The 17,397-nt window shown below is 36.6% G+C and overlaps 1 protein-coding gene across 1 annotated transcript in view; it reads right to left on the bottom strand.

The window, feature by feature from the left end:
* PALS1 (protein associated with LIN7 1, MAGUK p55 family member) overlaps nucleotides 1–17,397 on the bottom strand; it is a 57,096-nt gene that overhangs the window by 29,398 nt on the left and 10,301 nt on the right. Inside the window, exon 2 of the mRNA XM_063333014.1 lies at nucleotides 5,890–5,976. The gene's annotated coding sequence lies outside the window, so the exon portion shown is untranslated. The remainder of the gene's footprint in view (nucleotides 1–5,889; nucleotides 5,977–17,397) is intronic.

Below are 17,397 nucleotides of genomic sequence, written 5' to 3'. Positions count from 1 at the left end.
TAGCAGAAAGGACTAAATAAAAGAGTAAAAATCCTTGTGTGGGCGTACACAGGTATAGATTTGACGGAGAACAATCATTCATTTCCACAGTCAAGTAGTGATATTCCAGTATACTCATTACACATTAATCTGTCTTCTCATTCCTGATGATTCAGTCTAAAGAACTTAAGTGTCCTGATAAATATAACCACTTGGCTTTTAAATACAATACACATAACAATGTGTTTTATACCACATTGTACTTCTGTATCACAAAGCCAACGATACGTTATCTTCAATATGTCCAATTAAAAGGTCATAAAATTAGTAATTATGTACAGTATTACCAATACACTTAATTTTTCAAGTTCCTTTTAATATTTTTTTCAATTTAGTAGAAGGAAATACTAGAAGATATCTCAAAGTTTTATTATACACTGGAAGAAACAAGATTAAAAAAACCAAACAACCAATGTTCTTAAACGAAATGTTTATGTTTGGAGTAGGAAGGTAAGGGTGCTTATGTTGTAATTAAGTTGAAAATTAAATATCAATAGTACTGTTTTGGAAGAACAGCAACAGAAACTCCTACACAAGTTTCTGCCAGCTTGCAATTCTAAATAAGTACAGCTTTTCTTTTTCATAAGGAGCAGTATACATACAGCAACACCAAACAAATTTTCTTCACTTGTTTCCTGTCTAGCCACTACTACCAGTTACCAAAATCTTCCAAGAAGTAAATATTAAAACATTTCTATGGTAGTAAAAAGTGGGGGGTTTGCCTTTAAAAGATACTTAATTGCACTGCACTGATATGTAAAGATTATTTCAATGCTCAACATTCCCACATTCAGAAAAAATTCAGGCAACAAAAAAAGCCCAAAGTCTGCAAGTACCACACAATTAATTGGTGTTGTAAAACTTAGTTAGTGCCCAACTTAAAAAGAACAGCTTTTCAAAGAATAAAGTCACATAAAGTTAGCATTCAGACAGGGTTATACCGTATCAAAAAGTGGTCTCTCAAATTCAGAGGAAGGCAGATAACAATTTAGCAAAACGATTTTTGCTCAGGCGGCCACATCTCCCATTCTGTAAAGGCAGATTCACTGTACAGAAATACCAATCCCATAATAAGGAAGTCTCATTGGGTACAATAAAATTGCAAAGAACACTAATTTAACTGTGGGTGCAATATAATTCAAATTCTCTTTCATCTGCATCGTACTGGCCATAGTTTGTCTGAAGACTGAGCCTTCTGAAAGTTACATTCATCTATTTTCAACTCTGACAAGCTGAAAGAAAACTCACATTCCTCAGTCCATATGGTACAACTAAAAGGTGTCGAAAAAATGTGAGGGAACGAATAATATCCATTTACTCAGCACTAAACAAGTCAAAAACACTATCTGAGGATATGCAAGTAGTAAAATGCAACTTTAAAGATACCATCGTAACACTCAACCATGTGTAAGCACTGAAGACCAGAGAAATAAATATATAGTCTGAGGTAAATATTAGTAATAGGCAACCATTAGTAACATTGCTTACATTTTCAGTATAAGCTCCATGCAAGATGCAAAGGGCATATAAATTCTTGGAACAGAGTAAGAAAGACATTTAAGTGACCTGTGATAATAGCTGCTCACTTTCAGTATTTGAGATCTGAGTTAAGTCAGTTAAGAAAGAAACAAAAGTTACAAGAAATTAAGAGTTGTCCTGCAGTCACACCTTAATAGCAATATTCAGAAAAATAGCGTTAAAATTTAAGAGATTTTTTAGGAGAAGTTTAGATGAAGAATATTTTTGATATCCTAGAAAGTTAGATGTCTCTGAAGCAAGCAATAAGCAGTACAGGCAAAGTAATCACTCACAAATAATAAAAAAGACTATACAAACTATCACTTATCAGACAGCTTAAAATTTGACGTTACCAAAATATCAAACCAACTCCAGAAGAACCCGACCCCCACAGATATAACTGGTTGGTAATCCATAAAAGCATAGGCGCACTGCAAATCTGGAATGCTGAACAACTTCCTTTAATCAAAGAACCTCTGATAGTGAGTGACCTCTTCCAAACCTAAGCCCACTCTTCTTTCTTTCTCAAGTCTGCTTCGGACATCATGAATTCTCATCTCTCAACAGTTTTGGAAAAATGCTACTGCCCAAGCACAACAAATGAAATAAGCACATAAGGAAAAAAATGAGATCAGCTCTGAAGTCCCTCTCTACAATGGCCCTAAGGAATTTAAAATGTAAATTATTACACTGATAAAATGTTAACTCAGTCTTCAAGTTCAGGTGTAGTGTAGCTGAGGTTAAAATTAAGATTCAGCTTGAGGCAGGCACCAGGAACAGAAAATTTCATTCTAACCAATAGGCATGGCATCAAAAGTCCTATGATGAATTATTTCAGAAACTTTTTTCTTGACTTTTCTTTCTGAAGGTTTCTTTCGCAATTTTAAAAATCCCAACATAACAACAAGAAGGGAAGGTTGTTACACTAAGTCTGCTCATTGCAAGTTGTGCATCATCCAATAAGACAGCTTTTCAGGCCAAGAGGAGCTTATTTTGTTACATTAATTCTTATACTGAGGAGGAAAATTTACAGACATACTCAACAATACTGATTTTACTACATCATATGAAAAATATATAAAATAATATTTGGAATTAACAGAATTCTTTTCCACTGTACAACTTGGTATAAGCAGTTTTTATACTCTTCAGATATGTACAAGTCTCCCTGTGTTACACAGGGTTTGGTTGCTCAAAGTTTAATAGGGTTAAATTGTGACTTTGACCGTCTTCCTTTGAACTGCTGATATCTAACAGGGGAACCTTAGTGTTTCCACATGACATGTAGATCTTTCCAAATAAAGCAGGTTTATGTCCAACTTCATATCACAAGTCTTACTGATATGGTCCTGGAGAGCACCTGCGAGAGTCTCTTCTTCGCAGATCACTTTTAACTATTCAAATTTTTGCCCTAGAGAGGAGGGCTTGAATAAACTCCTAATGTAAGTACAGCTATTGAGAAAGGGCACTTCATTCACCCCGATCACACAAGAATTTCCCTGTGAGGTAATTATGTACAGCAAACAAGCCATATTTCTGGTTCAAGTTCAAAACAGCAAAATTAAAGAAAAAAACACAACTACTGTCTTACTAACTCTACTTACTATTCTCAAAAATACTGTATATCGCAAGGCACACATCATTCTTCATACTGACCTCTAACAATGTCAGGCTTCTATCATTCCTTTAACCACCCTCAAGACACTAACCAAAGCACAGCCCCCAAAAGCTCTGTCAAAGAATAAACATACACAAATGCAATCATCTTGGTGTGCAAGACAGATGCTAGTATAAAACACACACTGACAAGGACAAACAGAAGTGCTGTAAGGTGGTTTATGTTTTCACTTGCTTCCTGGGGACTGTGGCTGGTATGCATAGCAATTCTAATTGCTTTAACAACTAAATTCTGTACAGTAAGATTAAATTTGTTTTGCTTCAGCAACTTCCAAAGAGCAAAAATGACATTTTCTGAAGGCTGAGGTTTTGCGTTACATTTTAGTGGTGTTTAAAATTCTTTCAATGCCAGAAGTATGATTAGACTTGATAGTTCCCTTTTTAAAATTCATTAAAGCTGCAAATTCTGAATGACTGCAAGGGAATTCAGCGCTCACCTCCAACTGAATTTCATTAGTTTTGGCACAGTTGAGAGTACAAAAACCCAACCTACATCTGTAATTATATTATAAACACAAGAAATACATATTTAACATCATGCACTGTGCAAAGGATTTATCATCATCTGAAAGTCATATACCATGACAGACATGGTATATTAAAATATTCATTAAAAACAACTGGAGGAGGAATTCCAGGTTGCTGGAGTGAATTAAAAGTTAGATTAAAATCACATACGAGATGCTTCCTGATATCTGAATTACTAAGTATGCTTAGTATAAAATTATGCTGGAGATCTCTACCACGTAATTAATGGCTCACATAAACAGTAGGTCTTCTGGTATTTTTACTCAGATTTCTAAGCAAGCAAAACCTAAATCATAAAAATCACAAAATAACAAAGTAAAACATGTGAGTAATTCCACAAATGGAAGCTCAGTGTAGGAAAAAAAAAAATTCCCAGCTTTCCCTGCATCATCTCCCAAGCATCATTTGTTTCTTCAACAGTATTCCAGTGAACCTGACAGATTAGGAGATTTGGAAGCCAATTACATAAAGGAAAACACAACACAAACCATGCTGCACAGCATAAAATTAACCACTACTTGATGAGAGTTAAAGATTTAAGTTTACAGGAGACAATACTTCACAGATATCTCCTATGGAGATTAATAATACCTGAAATACCTGGTACAGACTGGGGCAGCCTGATGTTTTCAAAAGTGAGTAAAAGTTACAAAACCTATGACAACTTGATACTATTTTTCTTGATTTAAAAAATTCTGTAATAGAAAAAAAAATTATTTTTACACTAACTCTGCAACACATTCAAGACTGTGACTTCTGGTATAGTTTGTTTGTTTTTTTTTAAATCTACAATATTTCATATTATTTTCTCTAATTAGGAGCTCTAACATAGACTTGGTTTTGGAAGAAAACTCTTCCTTTAACATCCATCTGACTCTTATTTCTAATAATTTCAGACCAGAGTTCATTATAAAACCTGTCAAGCACAGAAACTCAGTTCAACATGTGTATTTCAAAGGGCCTTCAGACATGCCAAGAGGTTTTAACATTCCATGCTCACTTAAATGTGCGAGGCAAAGGGCAAAACCCTCAAAAGGGAAGTGATTTTCACTGTTAGTGCTTTCTAAATTACATTTGTACAAGAGCAGTAACAATGATAACTTGCAACCCTAAAGCACAGAGTAACTGAAAATTCAGATGCTAAGGTTAGATTCCACTATTATGAATTGTACAAACAGATTTTTCAACATGCAAACATGGGAAATTGTAAGCGTATGTTTGAATCGCACTGGTATTACATTTAAGAACTGTGGTCTATTTAAAACACTTTCAATTTTATTAGGCTTGTTTATCTGTTGATGCAGTGGCAACAATCAAAAGTCTCACAGCTCAAGAGCCGGCCCAGTCTATCAACTTCAAAAGAAAAAGGGCTACTACCTACAGAACAGATACGAACATAATGTTTTCCATGAAAAAACATGGATCAATTAGAGCATACATCATGTCAATGAACAGCCACATCACTTGGACCTCTCTTCAGCAACTGCACCTTTGCAGTAAAATATATGCAAGATACTTTTGTAATTTTCGTGTACAAACTATGTGAAATGACGACACACATAGTGTATCACATAATTTCACTGTATATTTGCACATGACAAATGACTGTGTGAATTTTAACCTATTTGACTGCAGAAGCATAAACTGCTTTCTAAGGCACATCCAAAGATTGTTTTATATAAATATTCAGTGCAATACAACCCTCTATTCTTGTTTCAGTCACTCTTGTAACTTTTAGTCGTATCATATACTACATATATTTCTAAAAGAGGCCATGTTTAATTTAATTACCTAGCGCAACAGACAATGGAGTTTGGATAAACAATTCTTGCTGCCTCAAAATTAAAAGCAGAAATGCAAGATTTTTAACTGTTATCACTATTCAAAGTACTCTTTCTTCGTTGCCAAATGTCCAAAATAGCGGCTGGTCACTCAGCTGGCCCAGGGAGGTGATATTTTCCCCCCTCTTCGGCTCCTCCGGTGCCAGGGCTCCCCCGGGCAGCAGCTGCAGCCCCCCATTTGTAGGGATCAGCATTTCCCCACCAGACCAGATCGCAGCACTGCTGGCTCCCACGGAAGCAGCTTTGTCAGCTCCCACACACTCAGGCCAGGAGCTGCAGGACTTACATCACATGCCAGCCATGCCACGATGCTCCTCAGCTCGCTCTGCTGCTTCTCCCCAGATTTTGAGACCTGGCAGCCTGTCTTCCAGCCCTGTTAGAAACAGAGACTGTTACCTAAATGCAGAGGTGAAAAAAAAACAAACCACTTTTTGTGAGTTCTATCAAGCTTGGTCAGCACATGGCTAAAACCTCTCAATAAGCAGCTGCGGTGACACCAATAAAAAGTCTCTAGTACAGCACTTCAACTGTTCTCTTTACATCAATCATTAGAAAACATACACCCTCAGTGATTCAGGTGAGGAAACAAGTTGAAGAGATACATAGGATACACCAGTGCAGATTACTTTTAATAACATATTTTATCTCTGTTAGGTCTAAAGAAATTAATGCCCCCTTAGAATAAGCATGATCTAAACTTTAAGAAACTGAACAGCCTGATTTTCATAAAAAAATAACATAGCAGTCATACGAAGACGGAGGAACACTTAAATTTTATTTAAATTCTTACCAATCTCTCTGCAAAAAACACAGGTTGCACGCTCTATTACTAGCAATCTTCCTTGATTAGTACTTCAATAATGAGACACTTTAATCAGTTAAAAGTGATAGCACAGGTCAAGCAGAACCAGTGCACAAGAAGCTTGCTTTAGTCTTAACAAATCTGACTTTCCACTGCAGTAGAAATGTTTTTCTCAGTTACATAAATAATTAAAATGGTTCCAAAATCGACTGAGATTAAAAATATTTGTTGAAAACACTAAGGATAAACATCTTTCTTATATGCCACAACTCCCTTTGCTTTAAATACACACTACCACTTACACATCAGCATTGTTTATTTTCAACTTTTTAGACCAAATGAAAAGTAGACAGGAGGGGAGAATAAAGTTTCAGCTGGGGAGACTACAGATGTGTTGGGGAGAGGCAATGACAACAGAAACAAATCAGAGTAGGCTTCAAGAAGCTTATTGCTAAGAATCACATATATAAACAAAAACTTAAGACTTTTACCACAGTCATTTAAGCATATTTTAAAATTCAGTAATATAGTATTTAACTTTTGTTTCTATTTTGCCATCTGTATCACCAATAAGCCTCCGACACAGTTTAATGCCTTTTGAACACTTGTGAGCAACTCCTACTGCTGACAAGACCTAAATTCTATTTTAGGTGAAGAGCACGGCAGAGGGCAGTCTCTACACTGATGAATGAAAAACTGAAAAAAAAAAAAGAAACACATTCAGTTTTGAAAAGTAGCCCACAGAAACAACGAAAGCTATAGTTCATCAGATGGTCTGACATCCACATTACCCCAAACCAGCACATAGATTTAATTCCCTAGTCTCCCACGATGGTTTAGATTAATAGACTACAACTATGCATACATTTGAATACCCAGCTCTAATCAAGTCTCTAGCATCAGCAATCCTGCTCAGCAAGAAACATTTATTTTATACATAGATACTAGCAGATAACACGGATGTCTATGGGCTGCAATGAACAGATGATAGAACAGTGAAAGAAAAAATGCATTATCTTAATTTAGCCGTTATTCCAAACGTTTAGAAACCTTCAAGCATAACAAATGAAGAGTAAAGAAATTCCTAGAATTCCTGGGGATGTTAACAGATCTCACAGGACAGCCAGAAGCATGATAACGAGACACTCATTTCTTATCACCTATTCACAGACAGTTAAGACTTCAGATTTCATTGTCTTAAAAGTAAACATGCCTGTCCTCGTTTTAAACAGTGTTCATATTCTCTGTGAAATTAAAAATACTGCTGCTATTTTAGTTCTCTAACAAGATTCCCCCACCCCCTTCAAATTGTGTCCTTTTTGGCTTGGGCTCTTGTACCCTGGTCTCATTTTAATCCCTGTATTTTTTAGCATATTATTTTTAATGTCAACGCTTGGCACTGCTTCACTACATAAAACATAGTACTAATAAATGTTCAAGTGCACTAATATGTAAATGACACTTTCACTTCAGAGATGTGACTGAACCAAAACTATACTGAAAATACGATATTCCATAATTTACATCTCATCTGACATTTAAATTCATACAAAATGGCATTAGTTTAGTCCTTGACAACAAGTTGTTCTTAAGCCATATTTACATTATTCTGGGTAAATAGAAATTTCTTCTTTACGTTTTAATATTCCAATACCTGGTGAATCAGATAAACATGTTTAGAAACATCTAAAGAAAAAGGGAAGACAGGCATTCCTCGCAGGCTTTCATCCAAAAATGCTGAAACATTAGCTATCTAATTCAGTCTTCAAAGAGGGTAGATACAGGGACCAAGACTGTATTTCAACTTTCGATGACTGAGCTATAGGCTTTGCAAGTTCGAAACGCAACGTCTTACAACATTATGCAAAAAAGATAGATATGTTAGTCTCTTTTATGTGGCCTTCCTCCTTGGGCTTTCCTCAACTCTTTTTTGCAATATTACTTGAATGGACGAGAGCAAAGTGGTTGTTTGTTTGTTTTTTAACTTATTGAACTTAACAATTTATCCTGATTAGCTCTGTCACTATATTACTCATAGGTATGTCGGGGGGCAGGGGATAAGGATGTTCTGACTTTTTTTTTTCTGACCACAAAAATGAGTTGAGACTTCTAAAGATTTAAATTCTGAGATATAGACGTAAACCACAAAATTGTATGACTGATAATCTCTGCACTTCACAGAGCTCGTGGTCACTACGCACCACAAACTCAGAACAACCACATTTCATTTGAGTTCTTCTCTGGTTATTTTGGCGGGGGGCAGGGGGATGACCACAAACTATTTTAGACACTCAGGTCTCTGATATCATAAGTTTTTCATTCCTAAACTCATCTGAGATTGTGGTGACTGTTCTAATGAGCAAACCCCTAAAAAACTGCTGCATAAATTTTAGAAATGTCCTTCTGAAGGATTTTCACTTCATGGGCATAATTCCCTAAGGTTTTCCTCTTTCTAATTAACATCACCTGTACTTGATTTTTCTGGAGGACACTGTAAGCAAGGCATACCAGCCAGGCAGTGTATGTCTGTTTTTTCTATGATACCCATTTCAGTATTACTACTTTGCTGAGATGTCCTGTTTGACAAAGACGACAGGAGCCCTTGCTACTATAGAAGAAACCAATCATCCTCAACAAAGATAAATGCAATGCATCGTTGTGGTGAATATATCCCCAACAAAATAGTTGGTCACAGCTGCAGTTTGCATAGAATATTATGCTCAAGTGAATTTGTGTACATGAAATCTGCTGGAATGTTGCTACTTGTCTTCAACTTGTCAGGAGTGAGAAAAGTCAGAACTCAAAATTTTGCAGACTGAAACAACTGTTCAGAATTGGCAAAGTATTGTAGTTTCTTTATACTGTGTCAGTCATGTTACTTAATATTTGCAGAATACTTCAGTAATTTCTCCAGGAAAATCACATAATTCATATGCTTGTGAACAGCTTACTCCCCAGCTACTACCACAGAACAAAGCTGACTAGGCTTTCAAGTGTGCCCTACTTTTGGATCCTTTCAAACAGAGATCACATAGTTCATGAATTTATGACAAGAACCAGAAAAGAGACTGAGTGTCAGTATGATTCCTTGAACTGTTAAGCTGGGCCAGTTTGCTGCTCCCAAAGACTGCAGTCTCATAACTCTTTCTCTTGACTGCTCCCTCACCCTCTCCACTTTTGGGTTGTACAGCCAGTACCTTCTCTGATAGCTTTGAAACTTGTCAAATCTCTCCATGAATCACCTTAATTCAACAAGACTGTAGAATGTTACAAAATTTTTTTTTTGGTTGGTTTTGGTCAAAGTGGCATGCTAAAACAGCTCACCATACTCTGAAAGGTGACAGGATCGGCACAAGGGGCAGGAGCAAGGGGTTGAGACCAGGGAGGTAGAGGTGAAGAGAGAGACAAGGAGAAAGTCTCCCCGCCAGCAGCAGAGAGACAACTCTAATGGAACCTCCTCTCATAGAACCGTATTCCGTGAATTCATCCACCTCCTCTGCATCTCATCAACAGCTACTGATTTTGAAAGAGCTTTTCATCCTAAAAAACACAAGCAAAACCCACCAAAAAAACCCCCAAAACACCACAAAAAGAGCAACCACATACCTACATCCACTTACATCTCTTCCTGATGATGTAAACAGGACAGCTGAAGAACCTATTAGTTTCTCTTAAGAGGCATACCCCGAGACACTGTGGGTATGAAGGACAGCAAAACTTGCATTTATCTTCAAGCATTATTTCCTCCCCCAAAAAATGTTAAACTGAACACCCGTGTCTTAAGAGCACTATTAGAGGAGATCCTACTGAAAAGTCTGAACATTTCTGCACATTCATTACTTTAAGATACTCAAGTAGTATTCTGAATCTATTATCTTCATGTAAATAGTATAAACACACTAGATGAGAATCCACAACTCAAAAGAGCTTGCTGATTGTTTTTTTTTTTTTTTTAACAGTAGACAGCAATAACAGACATAAATCTTAATTTTCCGAGTGCCTGCAGCAGAAGGCATAAAATGGTACACCTACTGGTTAAACACCAAGGGAAATAAAAGTATACCACCTCCCACCTCATACATACATATATCTGTACAATAGAATTCACATATGGGTAACCACTTGGAAATGGACGAAAATTACAAATCACCCATATTTCAAGCCTTCCCGATATTTATAACAAAGATCTGTTAAACTTATGGGAACAGTGCCAACCTTGACTGAAGAACTCATGCCGATTCGTTGGACATACTATAAGGTAAGACTACTGAAAAAATTTATACCATCTAGTAACTTAAAACAGAGGTAATGAAAACACCTGTAGAAAAATACTTTATGTGAAGTGTTACCAGAATTTCACTATAGGATATGAAAATCAAATGTTTTATGAATAACCTACATTACTAGACTTCATAATAAAAATGCTTGAGAAAGCTTCATGAAGGCTATAAAGACGTAACATTAGAGACCTTCTGTACCTTATAAGAACAGTCTCTTTCTCTCCTATTAAATGTAAGTGCACTCTTGGGCCTAATGTTAGCAATCAATTAAACAAATTAAGATAAAACCCCAACAGGAACATACTTTGCAAATCGAATTCAAGAACATAAGCACTGTGGCTGCAGAGCTCTTTCACAGTTCAACTCTTTTGCTAAATCAAAGGAAGTACATTCAGTTTCTGAAACCCTGTTAAAGCAGACATTCTTTTTATTAAGAAAATATCAGAAATTTGTGATAAACTCACAGGAATATAAGATTCTCTTCGATGTGAAGAGAGGTAAACTTATTTCATAGGTAGTAGGTGCAATAATTCTATTCAGAAAACACGTCATCGCTTAAGCTGTTGAACTAAGATGTTAAACATCGCTATACAAGTCAGGGAAAAACACTGGTAAGCTAAGTGATCTAAGTCACTCCACAGAACTCTCAAATCACACTAAGGAACAAAAATTCAACACCAAGGAAGGTGGAATTCATCAGAGACCTCTCTTTGCCTATGATCATGGAGTGAATCTCCTACTGCAATGAACTTCCAACACAGCATTTGAACCTGAGGACCTATTTCCTCTCAATTCTTACACTAATCAAGCTGAGGATGACTCTTCAAACACTAATGTTAAAAACTTTGTTTAAAAACAACCTTTTCCCTCTTTCGTAGCATCTTTAAAGCCTTCTTCCCTCTCCCAGTTTGAAAGCTGAACACTGAATTTTTTGCATAAGCAAAAAAATTCTCAACCATCTTGGATATTCTGTGACAGTGAAATGGATAAACAATGAAAAGTATGTTAACCTATACTTTACACTTGCTTGTCCTAATGAGTACATAATTATTCTTTCAAAAAAAGCCACCCCAACATAAGTTTTGCCCCATCATTAGAACTTTCTGAAGTGTCTGACAACTAAAACTGGTTCCCCAAACTCGTATTACCTACTACTACCCACTACAATAAAGAAAATTGTAACAATAGAAAATGGAAATCACAATCCAGAAACAGCCAGTCAGTCTTCCTAGTTTTCTGCGCAAGTTCAAAATTCACTAATTTGTCCCACTTTATCTTTCATGCATATTTCTACTGCTACAAAACCCCAAACAAGTTTCTCAACAGAAAAGTAGAAAAAAGATGTTTGGACATCGCTTCTACCTGATACGACTGTGCATCAAAATCTAATGGATGCAAGCTAAAGAAACTTCTCTACAACAGACAAAGTTTTCCTCCTGGTGCAGATATCAGATCTCAGGAATTCAGATATTTTGTAACAGGAAGTGTGAAGACAGGAAGAACATCTTCAACTGATGAATGCAGGATATCCTTACATTTCACCACCCAGTGAAGTAAATTGTATAGGTATTATACAAAAGGGCACTGAACGTTAAGAATACATTCAAAGAAGTTATTGAGCAATACTTAGAAGAATTACCCTACACACCCAACACCTTAAATAAATACCTAAAGATTAAGTTTGTACAAGCTCTACATACCAGTGATGCAAACGTGCTTATATGCATTACCAATATAGCTGATAAATCTCTGTAAAGAAAACATGACAACACTTTAGTGTCCCCATATGTAGAACTCAGTCAGCAGGTACTTCTGAATCAGAAAGTAAGAACTCGGTGTCCCAAAATAATCCCAATGACATAAACTTTAAACAGGGCCATTTATAGCCACTTTAGGTAGCAGCGTCTTCACTAATCATTGTTTAGTTTCATTCCAAAAGAACCATAGTATTGACTCCTTTGGAACAAACTTCTTAGAAGTTTGAGCTTCTTAAGAACACACTGATGCCATCCAACTGAAGATAAACTGCTATTAAATTCAAAACCCTAGAGCCAAATTTCCCATAATTAAGCTTATATAAGAATGTAAGCTGCATATTTGGCAGTTCTACTTTGGGTTAAAGAATGAAGCCTTCAGTAAATTAGCCTTTAACAGGTTTTACTATACTAATCCTTTGAATAAAAAGAAGCATAACACTCTGGGCATAAGGTACTTCTTCCTTAAATTCACATTTATAAAACTGTAAAAATATGAACTTTCGGGTGTAAACATTACTCAAAATGATGATCTTGGATGCTGCCCTCTCACGCTGAGACCACACAGACAGGTGTTTTCCTCTAGGGGCGGAGACAAACCAGTAATCTAACACCAGTCTTATGAACAAGACTGCACTGGTAACAAACACTCTATGACACTGAAGCATTCCAGAAAACAGTGTTACAATTGTGAAGCTATCCCAAGCAAAACTGATTACTAAAACGTGCCAGAAATACTGTCATTCACCATCAATAAGGCAGTCAGGACAACTTGAAATATTATCAGTGCTTCTGCCCCAAAACTGGCAGCTTTGCCCTGTTGCAAAACCAGGTGTCAAGACTTCAGTTGCTGCTCCAACTGACCGCCACCTGAAGTTGCATACAGTATGAACGCTAGTGAGGGTGGATCTTGGTTTTCCCTGAGAAAAGCCAGAGAAAGGACTGAAAATGTAAGGGGGGAAAAATGGGAGAGTCTAGAACTAAATGGGTAATTTTTCATTCAAGCAATGATCAAAAGAATAGCGAATTTGAACTACTCTACATTCCCTGCTTGTATAAAAAGCAGAATGCAGTGTCAAAGGGCAAGGCTAAGATGACAGAAGAGACAGAAAGAGCATAACTGGATATGGGCCTCGGTGCCAATATCAGAATTTCTATACACTGCTTGGGAAGCTGCCACTGTCTTTACACGAAGTTTTTTGGATCAAAGAGGTCAGCCAAATAGTAACAGCAAAGAGTGAAAGCTGTGGTCCACTGGAAACATAAATCTGTTTCTTCTGGAAGACAGAGGGATGGAAAGAACAAGTATTTTCTCTGATTCAAGTATAAGAAACATGATGAAAATTAAACTGAAAAGGTTATGTATGTAGAAACTGCAACAACCTAGTCTGGCGCATCTACCTTGAAAGTAACAGGAAAAAGCAGCAGATTTTGCAGAGAAAACTCTGAAATATCACTGTGAAGCACCAAAGCTACAACAAGAGCACAACACACTTATGCCTTCACTGCAGTTACCCTAAGAAACAGTCAGGTTTACAGAAGGGGTTTCAGTCAAGAAACTTCATCCGGACCCTAACCATACACATCTCTAATGCCTGACAGGCAGCATGAACTCTAGTTACTATACGCTCATGCTTCACCGCTGCAAAGCTTGAAAATACTTGGTCCTTCTGTTGCCTGGCAATTTGAGGAGACTTGACAAGCTAAAATGGGAAACTAGGTTTCCTAAACATTCTTTTTCTAGATTTCACTGCTGCAAATTCTCACAATGCACTGGAGCAGCACAGCTGAAAAACTTCAGGATGCAACACTACACACCAGCCATGCCAGAACACGCACATATATCCGTGTTTCAGAACAATCTCGAGTTACAGCCTCTACTTCTTCCTACCAGTTTTCCCACTTGAGCTTAGGACATGATTCTGCAAGATGGAGACAATCTTCACCTTATTCCAAACCCCTTTTCTGACTTATTTTACACTGTCTTTGGCATCAGTAGAGCTCTCCACGAGCCAGCTCAGTGGAATAAAACAGCAGAGAAAAAAAAAAACAAAACACCAAAACCAGGAGAAAGATACCTCCCTTTCTCAGAAGCAAAAAACTCTAATGTGAGATCATCTGCACATAAACAGTGGTCTCTCTTCATCACCAAAATGACCGCAATTTTTGACCACTTACAGACTTTTAAAAAATAGTTACCAACTCTTATTGGTTACAGAAGAGCCAGTTTATACCTAAAAAAAAAATCAGACAAAATCTGTATAAGAAAATTCCATGTACTCGTGTGTTTAACTGAAAGAATAAATATAATCCAAAACCACTCCTGAATGGTGCTGTGTGATCAGCAACAAATGATTCCAGAACAGAGAAGTACCCAAAGGTAACAGAGAGAAATTAAGAGACATGCTTCCACTGCATGTCAGATAAGAACAAGGATGGCAGTGAATGCTATCATCTTTCTCAATTTCAGAAGAAACTTACATATGTGGATTTAGGACTAGGAGTTTTGGATACCACTTACAAATGTGAGCTTTTGGGCTCTGGCAAAAATGAGAATTCTCAAATCAATTAGAATGCCATCCAATGATGTCACCCAGTATAAATAAGGCTACTATTTAAGCAGTATTTTCTTGATGGATACCTGAATTGTTGCAGACTATTTTAAATTATCTGTCATTAATGGTATTTTTTCAAATGTATTAGGTTATATTATGAGGAAAATCCTTGATCCTTTCTTCTAAAAAGAAAACTAGACAAGTCTCTGTTAAGATAAATCAATCAACATATAGAGTTTAGGGAGCTTCAGTTTTCTCTCATCCAAAGACGACAATGCACGCCTTCATCCAGAATAGGTTTTGCTCATTTTCTTAGAAGAACCAAAAGGGTCTAAAAATCAGTAGTTTAAATTATACAGACACACCAAAGTTTACACATGGAACAAAGTAAGGAAACACACAAAAGGATGTACAGATAAGGAACAGCCTATAGAAGTTAAATCATGCATTTTTAATTAAAAGAACAACAGGCTATTCAACAAAAGTTAGATCAAAAGCCGGTTTGCTTACAAAAATAAACTTACAAAAGTCATTACTTTAAGATTTTATTAAGGACTGTGCACAAAAGGATCCAAATAGCTGTGTAAACTGAAAAAGATATCCAAATACAAGGATATAATTCCAGTCAACCCATCACACAGCTACAGCAGCTAAATAGTATTAGGGCAGTGCTGCTGGCTCCCTCAATTTCCCAGCTCAAGGTATCAGATTGTCTCAACAATATTTTTCTAACCAGTAATTATTTTTTTTTTCACCACAGGACTAGGTGAGTATGTGCAATCAAGAGCTCTGACATAACTGCAAGTCAATTAAAAACAGTTTTCTAGCACAGTTTTCAAAGTACCACTCAGTAAAATGGCTGAAACAAAACACATTTTAAATCCGCAAAAAAAATATTTTACTCAACATTCCCAATAAGCAGTAAGAGACTGAAATTTTGCATAATGACAAAGCCTGCAGATATGAGTTTAGAGGAAAAGACAGGGACCAAAAGAAAAATTAAAAAAAAAAAAAAAAAAAAATCAAGTGACACTGTGAAGGTCCTGGGTCTGGCACAACTGGCAGTGGCCTGAAATTAATAAACCATGCTGAATTTAATTTCTGTCTGTGCTATGCTAACCAGGCTCTCCAAGTTCCCAACAACTTACTAGCTCAGATACCTGCATTTTAATCATGAGTAAAGAGAGCAGGGCTCTCAGACAACAGATTGCTGACACTCCAGCACATCCCAAAGTATGACTTTGTAGGATCCTGGCCAGATGCGTAGGCTACTGTCCAGGCACCAACCTTAAATTCTTTTATTTACTACAACACGCAACTGTTGGTCCTACACATACAATACAGTCTAATTATGAAGCCATTTAATATGGTCCTTCAGGCAAAGTTGAGTAGACTGAAAATACTATTAATACAGTATTTTAACTGCAAATTGAAATGTCACATTCTAAGCCAGTAAAATCAGTTTTGTAAATATTTTAGTTTTGTTAAAGTAAGAAAGTTCAAAAAGTAACAGAAGATGCTGCAGTCTTAGATTTTCCATTTGTCATAAATACAAAAGCAAGTCTTTGGGCTTTAGAGTTTATCTAGGTCTAGAAATCAAAAGAGGGTAGCAGAGATATGATGCAGTATTAAGTTTTCTAAAAAGCCAACAGGTTGGCCCAACTTCTAATGCAGCAGGTACACCATGAACAGCACTGGTACCTTACTGGAAAGCAGCTCCTCTGATGATTGTACTAACACCTCACAGACAGGAGTTTTTTTTATTACTCTGCTCTGCACACTACTTTCTTTTCCACCACCCCTCTGGGCACTCGTTACATGCACTCCGTGCGATGCTAGGGAAAAAAACAAGGTTCCAAGATTATGCTTTCTAATTTTGCAGAGTGAGAACATAGGTTCTTGCCTTAAGGAAGCATTTAATACTGAGATCTTTTCAGTAGGAAAAAAAAAAGAAACAACAAAAAAACCCCCCGAGACTTTTCCTGAACAAGCCAAGAACACTACAGTGTCATTACCATTTTGTCTGGAACCTGAGCAGATAAAACAACAATCACTTTTTCAAATAATGTCAGAAAAATACTGACCTCCTGAACAAGAGCTGCAACACTGTTCACATGCCAATTACTCAGAGCAATCAACTGGCAAGTCTGGTCACTGGGTTTAATCTTTAGTGCCAAATCAACCAACTGTGTTAGTGAGGCAAATCAAAGCAGGTACATCTGATTTTCTCTGAGTCTTGATGAAGTTTCTAAATTTTATCATTACTTTTTACCATCAGCTACTTAGGAAACAGATTTTGGGATATAGCTTATTTGTTGTCCATTATTGCTGTTTGTCACTTCAAATCGAATTACCACAATGCAATTTAGGTCAGATTATACCTTAAATCCATGAAAATAATCA

The sequence above is a fragment of the Chroicocephalus ridibundus genome, chromosome 4, assembly GCF_963924245.1.
Source record: "Chroicocephalus ridibundus chromosome 4, bChrRid1.1, whole genome shotgun sequence".
Classification (NCBI taxonomy): domain Eukaryota; kingdom Metazoa; phylum Chordata; class Aves; order Charadriiformes; family Laridae; genus Chroicocephalus; species Chroicocephalus ridibundus.
Note: the sequence above shows the minus strand (reverse complement) of the source record. Positions and strands in the feature narration are given on the sequence as shown.